This window comes from Anneissia japonica, unplaced genomic scaffold (assembly GCF_011630105.1).
Source record: "Anneissia japonica isolate Jap-2015-1 unplaced genomic scaffold, ASM1163010v1 scaffold4695_len98069_cov149, whole genome shotgun sequence".
Classification (NCBI taxonomy): domain Eukaryota; kingdom Metazoa; phylum Echinodermata; class Crinoidea; order Comatulida; family Comatulidae; genus Anneissia; species Anneissia japonica.
In genome coordinates this window covers 1-8,773 of record NW_022726865.1, presented here as the reverse complement: position 1 = coordinate 8,773, position 8,773 = coordinate 1, and the positions used below count along the sequence as shown (strand labels likewise).

The window sequence follows — 8,773 nt, the reverse complement described above, 5'->3', positions numbered from 1 at the left end:
TAATCCCCCCCCCCCCCCACCCATCTTGAATGACATACTGCACACGAGCATTGTGCACAGGCGTCTATGGTTTACAGTCCTTATCAGAGAAACTTGTCCCACCAACAGAACAGGCAAGCACTCCGAAACTAGCTTAGCATTTTGACCCACCAACAATTGTTTAACAAAAATATTAAGCAACAATTGTTTAACAAAAATATTAAGCAAGTATTCACCACCAAGTACATACCTTTGTATAACTTTGGTTTTTTTGATGTTGATGCTTCTCCATTACCTATTGAGGAAACAGAAATTGAATTTGCACATTAGCAAAATAAATACAGTAGAGCATAAATTAGTACAAAACAATACATTTTTTCCAATTTGGAGAATAACTTAGCTTAGAAAGTCAGAAACCAGTAACAGCACTTGTAAGGATAATCCTTATAGAAAATGTAGTCAAGTCAGAATTTTTTTTTTAATTATCACTCAAACTGACTGTTGCAGAACTGCAACTACAATTGAAAACATAGTACATATTTCTAGATTTACAACAATAATTTTAATGTTTGGATTTCAAATGAATTAAAAGCACAAGACATAACTTTCTACAGAGAATTCTACAGAGTAAGCATAGCCTATTAATGTTTTAGTACTTGGTACTTGATAACTGCCATCCAATGTTAAGGGTATGGATGTAGTTATGGTGGGTGGAAGTGGGCTGATCCAACCTGCCTTAAAGTTTTTCACCCAGTCTAAAGCTAATTTCATGGCCTTCCACCCACCCTTATTACCCGACTTTTCCATCCTTAAAATCCACTCTTATTATTTAAAGTTTACCAATGTTATCACCCAGCCACACTTAAAATGTCTATCACCTACCCTTAGTTTTCTAAAGCTACAACCCTGTAAGGTACAACAACAATTTCTCAACACTGTTTGCATTGCACCAGTGTAAAATTCCTAAGCGATGGGAATTAACCACTCAACCCTATTTATTGTCACGGTGCACCAGGTCTATTAACATTTCTTTGCATTCTTAGTTATTAGTTAAAAACTAATTTTAGAGTTAACGGTTAAGAAACCTTTAAAAGCATTACACTGTATTCTATACCATATTTCCATATTGTTATTTTTTGTTATACTCCAGAGGTTTGGTATTCTAGCAACACCACTGAACTATAGTAATTTGGTTTATTCCATTTACATGAAATTAAATCAGGCAAAAATAATTTCACCATGATTACCTTGCTTAACACTTGGCCTATCTAAAATTGGCCTTGCTGATACTTCTGATCTAACTTCATCACCTATATACAGAAATTGATAATCGTTTCAGATTTTCTATAAAATTACATCAAAATTGTTCGTTGCATTGCCCAAAACCACAAACATATGTGGCAAAGACAAGCCAAACCAGTCACTCATCGCAAAAATCGATTTTGAGTTATTAATACAGGGTTAAAGAGTAAAATAAGAGCTATAAAATGGTAAAAAAAATTGTTCAAATCCGACATTTCCTTCTGAAGTTACAAGCATTTAAGCATACAGCTGTTTGAAGAACAATATATAAGAAATCAGCCTTCAAAGTTTATGATTTCAGGCATTTCTCATGCAGAAACTATCATAAAATCATTAAAAAGTGTTGTTTTAACATTGAAATTGGAAAAAATAACAGCACAGCATGATGTATAGATACATAAAGTTAAAACCTTAGTTTAGTGAAATAAAATAGATTTAAAAAAATTTTACATTCTAGCATGTTTTTGCTATTTTCTCCGAAACACAATTTGCGACGAGTGACTGGTTTGACTTGTCTTTGCCACATATAGAACAATTAAAAGAACCAATTACGAATATGAAGTAAATTATTAAAAGTAATTACACAAAATAACAATTTTAAGAGTTTTGCTATAGTACTGTTAGTTATAGTACTTGCAGGTAAAACACAAGAGGCAAAAACCAAATTTTAAAATTAGTCTTGTGTAGTGTATATAAGACCGTGTAAAATAAAAAATTGGTAAACCTCTCCTTTAACAAACATAGCTCTGTACCTCTAAGTTCCAGTAAAGCTTTCAGAGCTTTTTCATTTGGTAATCCTTCAATGAAATCATCAATTTTTTCTTCACAAAGCTCATTCCTTTGCTCTAGATCCAGAATCAAATGCCAGCTATCTTTATAATTCTTTAACACTGGCATGTTATATCGTACATCAAGCGCTACTATATCATCATCAGTTAGTGTCATTCCTAGCTTCAAGAGGAACTGTCTGTACCATGAGAATTTAGACACTTCATGTTCCTTGATTGTTTGTAAAGTTGGAAGTACAATTCTGGATTTGAAGCCAAATTGTCCAGTAACTTTTATTGTGTCATAAAGGATAGCAAGATCTGTTAGACTCAAACTCTCAGAACCAATTAACATACTTAGCAAGGGCATCACCTTAGTAGCCTCATTTAACTTATTATAAATTGGCACGTGATCTCTATTGTTGTACAAAACTTTCAGCATATTGATGTACCCAAGTCCATCATACCAACTTGAAAAATCCACCAACAGCTTGCTGAAATCTCTTTTTGAAAGTCCTATGATACAAGCGAAAATAAATTGACTATGATCAATAATAGAAATATACAATTCAGGAAAATTTTAATCTAAAATGAAAAATGTGTATTTGATAAACATCATCATTAATCATCCATTATAATCATTAAAATCATCATTATAGAAGTGAAAAATAGACAGCAAAGAAGATAAAAACTAAATTGAAGATTAAACAATGGAATTAATCAATACATGTTTAGAATCCTGAACAAATTCTAATTTATTTTAAAATAATTGCAATAAAGATTTTTTATGGAAGAAAGTGTATAACAAGCCAAAAAGTCTATTGCAGTATAAACTGAATGTGTATAATTCAATTGGTTTAGATGAAGTACACCAACATTGAATAAAGCTGAAAATATCCAGGTTTTGTTAGTTTAATTAATTAGTCATTTTCAAGTACCCTACCGTAATCATGGGCGATTTTCCTACATTTGTGTTGTTTTATATCATTAAATAATGTTAATTTGGGAAGATAAAATAGACAGGACAGTCACTTTAACTATATACACTTTGAAATTCACTGTAAATATTTATTTACTTTACCTTCCAAGAGGCAAGGTAGGATTTGCATGTACAGTACATACAGGTAAGATTATTACCAATGATCAGGGCAACGTGAAGTCCTTTGAAATAGTTACACACAACAATGCCAGCAACAATTACTTTATAAACAGTATTTTACCTGTTTCCTCCATTCTTCCTTTGTGATCTACTTCTCACAGCAATTTATACAATAATTCACTCAAACTTTTGGGATGCACAAGCTTTCACACTAAAACAGATTCAATAGAAATGAAGATGTTCTTAATATTCTTTATATAACTATATTACCATCATTTTAATAAAATATTTAAATATTTACCGTGTTTCACCAATGTTTTTACTTTTTAGTCAAAGCAGTTTATTTAAAAACCCCAGAGTGAAATACTAATATATTTAAAGATGTACTATCAGTCAAAAGAATAATTAATAATAAATCAAAAATTCAAATAATCTGTTTTGTTTTCACCAATTTAGATATTTTACAAGAAAATGCTTATACTGTACTGATTACCGGATATCATGTGACACCATTTCATTTACTAAATTTCATTATTACAACTCGTGTATTAAAACCACTGATTCTTTCATGGAAGTCCCAACATCTGTTTTAAAAAGTCAAAATACTGAAAGTTCTTTGAAGGCAGTAGATTAATATCCAATATTTTTTTTTAAATATCTGAATATTTAGAATATCTATAACATAAACAAATTACAAACCAGCTAAAGTGGGCTGCATGGTCAATTCTCGATTACTACTCAGTTGCCCCTTACATTGGCAGGAGCATTACAATCTTAAAAATTCTACTTACCAGGTAAGTTTTTTTAATACCAAAATGGTCCCCCCCCCCCCAACACTCTTGATGTCAGTTGCCTTTCTCTTCAGCTCTTAGATGAATTGTATCGTCACATCTTGACTCACTTTTTGTGTTACTGGTAAGGTTTATTCCTGTAAAGTCATAAATATTTTATTTATCATCTTTTCTTTCTTGGCTAACAAAATCAATAAGCAATGAAATTAAATCGTAAATAATTTTAACATATATGATTTTATATCAGTTTACTTTCCTTTGACCTAATTTTATTATAGTGTCTTGAATTTTATTTGACTAGCAACCCCTACTTGACTTACTCTTACTTGTACGATGGGAAAAGAATACTTTATTTACCTCATTATTTTCATTCAATCAATGTTGATTGAAATAGATGTAATACAATGCAAGTTAATCCAAATATCATAGGCTAAAAAAGCAGTCTACAGTTACCAAACATGCTTACAATATATTTTCTGTGATAAATTATATTATGGAACGTCTTAAAGAAATTATCCTATTTTATTACAGTATCGAATGTACTCAATCATTGCATTTTTTCTGTATTAATACAGTACTTTTATGGGTTTCACTAGTCCACCACAAATGTACTGTACCTACTGCCTATTGTATATGTCTACCTTTTGAATACAGTCCCCATACAACAGATTTAATGTCTGTTTTCTGGTGCATGTAACTTTATCTAAAAAATAAGCTCACAGTAGGAGCGTGTGTCTGGGCCCTATACTGCCTTCTCCTGCATTATGTTTACTAATATAATAAAGTAACCACATGGGAATTCAGTTATCAGGAAATGTGTGGTGTTGTGTTTTTTTTCTTCTTTTTGTATGACTTTGGTACAGTCAAAGTACACTAATAAGGTATTTAAGATGACATATGACCCATCATGCACAGTATACAGTATGTAAAAAAATGTTGTCTTTGTTTACGCCACTATTAAGCTTATTATTAGGCAAAATAAAAAAATATAGTTGTTTAGCTACACCGCCAACCCCTAATTTTCTTGCCTCCTCTCTTTTTTTAATTGTTGAAAATCAACTAAAAAATTACGATAATTAGCAGAAAAAACCCTTTTTTCATCTTGAGCTCAGTGAACAAGCTGTGAAGTGTACCACCAACATTATAAGCATGCTCTTATTATTTTGCAGCAGCAGCCCAGAATACGGTCGACAGAGTGGCTATATTTTAACATAATTATACATGTTCCAAACGGCACCCCGTACAGAATGATTCTGTACTGAAGTCGGGGACAATGTGATCAGTAGTAGCCTAGTATTAGGTTTGATGAAGCAAAGAAATCTAGGCTTAGGCTCTTACTGTACAATACTTTGAACTTAAAGGGTAACAAGAAAAGAAAATGGTTGCTCATGCTAGTCAACTCAAACCACTCTAAATCAGGCTGGTTTGGTTTAAAGGGGGGACCCATATGAACCAGTGGCGGCGTCAGCAGGGATGGTTGGGGGGGGGGGGTTAAGGTTATAATATCTAATGACACTCACTGACCCATAGTTCTGGTACTGACACACTACTACATGCATTATGTTATCTTTTACTTGTATGATTGAAAATTGATTACTTTTACAGTACTGAAAAAAACACAATGTATGTTTTTGCACTAGTTGCCTTCTATCCCAAGAATGGAATATAACATGAGTTACATTTGAATAATGCCTTAATTAGCATAATTAGCATTATTGGTACTGGGAAAGGTCACATAATTGTATTAGGCGGGCTCTGATGAGACTACCCGCCGCCTGAGTACAATGTGAGAGCCATGTTGGTTGAATAAATGTACAGTAGGCAAGCTTAATGCTTGGTTGGGTTTGTACACAAGGCTGTTCAGATGCTTGAGCTATTCACCATTGTTCAATTTCCTCCATTTTCGTAAAGGAGGTGGATACATTTATGTCATTGTAAATCAAGGGTGGGCATAAAAATCGGTCAGAGGGTCAAAGTGATTTCTGATTTAAAATCAAGGACCGCACCCAAACTTTTATCTTTCCAGTGCGCTTCCAAAAACCTCCAAGCACTGCTTTTACACCACTTTATTCCAAGTTTTAATATTACTTTACATATTATCAGTGTCGGGCCGTAAAAAACAAGGTATTTTTTAGCCAATGTTGCTTGGTGAGCCGCACACATAGGGTTTTTAATTCATATTCGAGGGCCTAAAAAAAAAGCTCTCGGGCTGCATGAGGCCCGCAGGCCGAACTTTGTCCACCTGTGCTGTAAACAAATCAGTAAACGATACATTTATGTAAAATAAACAATGCATGCACAATCATACTGTTAATAAACTTACAATATCGGTCATGTAAATTTATCAATTCTGGTTATGTACATTAATGTGAGTTCATCTTTCAGCACTCAAAATTAGTGTTGGCCTAAGCCACGGTGCCAAAGCTTACCATGGCATTGATATGTTGAGGCCCTCTGGCAAGTTCAATTTATGAATGTACTGTACCATGATTCCACGATGTACGGAAATCAAATCTTCCCCAAATGTGTAAGTGTTTATAGTCATGTTAAATTTGACCAAACACATTTTTGCAAAAACAAAGGAGTCATTTGAATCGACGACAAATCAACGCACATGGGTAATTCCCGAATTGGTTGAATGAATTTTTTGTAAACATATAACAGCAGGGAGGTTGACGTTCGTACAGTAAATAGGTATTTCATTATAATTTTACCGTTGGTAATTAAACTTGTACAGTAGTATGCAGGGCTGGAGAAAGTGCGTGACCGACGGTTGGAGGCACTGACCATTACGCTGGAAGCATTTTAGAAAAAAAAATTTTTTTTTTTGGTTACACATCACAATTTACCGTAATACATACCGGTAATTAAATTTGATATTTATGCTTGCTACAAATCAGTATGTACTACTGTTTTGCTATAATAGTGCAAAGATAACATTTTGTGTTGGAGGCATTTGATCAAGATAATTTTCATGGTTGGAAGCACAAAATATTTTTTCCAGGCCTGGTAGTATGTACTTCCATCATGAAATAGATTATTGAATCAATGCTATGGAGAAATATGGGCAGTATGTTTTGTAATAGTGAATTAAGTTCTATCAACTGTATTCCTATGACAAAATGTAATTCCGTTACCAAATGTAATTCCGTTACAAGGTTTTCTACAAAACTAGCGAAGATCAAAGAAAACTGTTGAGTGATAATGGTAAAGGTGTATGACTAGTAAGAGAATATAAAGTAACTTGAGTTTATGGACAAAAAACATTTATCACTTTTTTGGTAACAAAATTACGGTGTGATATTACCCAATATCTGCTAACTTGCTGTGAAAATTGTAAGATGCCATGTCAAGAGTCTATCTCAACATTTGAGTTCTAGGGACCATTAAGTCAAATATTCAGAAAAATTGAAGTCAGGAAGGGTTGAGTTGAAGCATAATTGGGGATTATTTTAAAAATTAGCTATTTAAAAAAAAATTCTGAATCATATGCTCGAATAGACCAGTGGTTTTTGAAGAATATGAATTAATAAGACTAAAATTTCACTTGAACCTAATTCCACATATTATGAAACCCAAGTTTAGATTAAAGGCATTCAATTTTTGGTGGTTTTGGCCATCTAATGAAGAATTGCCTATGTATTTCCATCATGAATAGATTATTGAATCATTGTCACAATGATTGTGATGAGCTAGAAATAAGCATTGAATTCTATTAACTCTACTCAACGTCATGACCACAACGTCTGTATGAACGAGCGATGATGTTTATTCCATTCTCTCTGCATCCATACTTCTTAGACACATGCACAGCATGGTAGGTAGTTGTTTCCAATTAACTGCCAATGTTGTTTTTCTTAGTGACGACATGGTAAATGTGTTTGAATAAAACATTAAAAATATTTGTTTCGTCTTGCTTTATTTATTTGTAATGTTTAAAATACCTGACAGGAAATACATGCTTAATTGTTGTTTACTCCTTGCTTCACATCACAGCATATTTGTAGGTTGGATCACATGCTCTCTAAATGTGGTCTTTCTCGATGTTCTTCGCACTCGACCAGACTAAAAACTATGATGTTTTTTTTAGTGTGTAAATGTGTTTTCAATGAAAATTAGCAGGGAACCTCCATGTTTTGGCATAGGCCTAATTGTACGTTGTCAAAAGTGTGTTCATTCAACAAATGACACGAGTAAAATGAAAAGAACACAAATATATCCAGCTGATAATATCACTTTTATTTGAAAAGTTAACAGAATGATTTAATAATTTATTTAATGATTTAACTACATACTAGAAAAAACAAATATTTAAATCAGTGCCGTGGTGAGCTTGGGCTTCACAGTTTGGGCTAATTTTGAGTGCTGAAATTTGAACTCGCATTTTAACATACATTTAACCGGAATTGATAAATTTATGTGAGCAAATGCAAGTTTATTAAAGTATGACTGTGCATGCATTTTTCATTTCACGTAAATATATCGTTTACTGATTTGTTTACAATGACGTAAATCCACCTTCTTTTTGAAAACAGAGTGGCTATGACACACAGATGTAGTAGGCCTACACTGTAGTGCATAGACTGGGTTCCAGTCCCTAATCTTTGTCTTAATCAGTTGAAAGGCTTAAGAATAAATCGATTTTGGCACAAATGGCGTTCCATATTACTTATTTGCATGGCGTTCCATAGTATACTTTTTCTGGGATTAGGGACTGGGAAAACAGTGAGGATTTCGAGTGCAGGCACCACGATTTCGTGGTGTCTGACATATTTAACAACTTTGATTTCCGATTGGCTAATTACCGTCGCATAAATTAAATATGCTAATTATGC

The 8,773-nt window shown here is 33.1% G+C and overlaps 1 long non-coding RNA gene across 1 annotated transcript; it reads right to left on the bottom strand.

The window, feature by feature from the left end:
* Positions 1-2,529: 2,529 nt before the first annotated feature.
* Positions 2,530-4,245, bottom strand: LOC117113362. The gene is made up of 3 exons (XR_004446196.1): positions 3,939-4,245; positions 3,269-3,358; positions 2,530-2,564 (listed from the first exon to the last, which is right to left on the bottom strand). It is a non-coding gene; the product is annotated as an uncharacterized LOC117113362 (long non-coding RNA).
* Between the last annotated feature and the right edge of the window lie 4,528 nt (positions 4,246-8,773).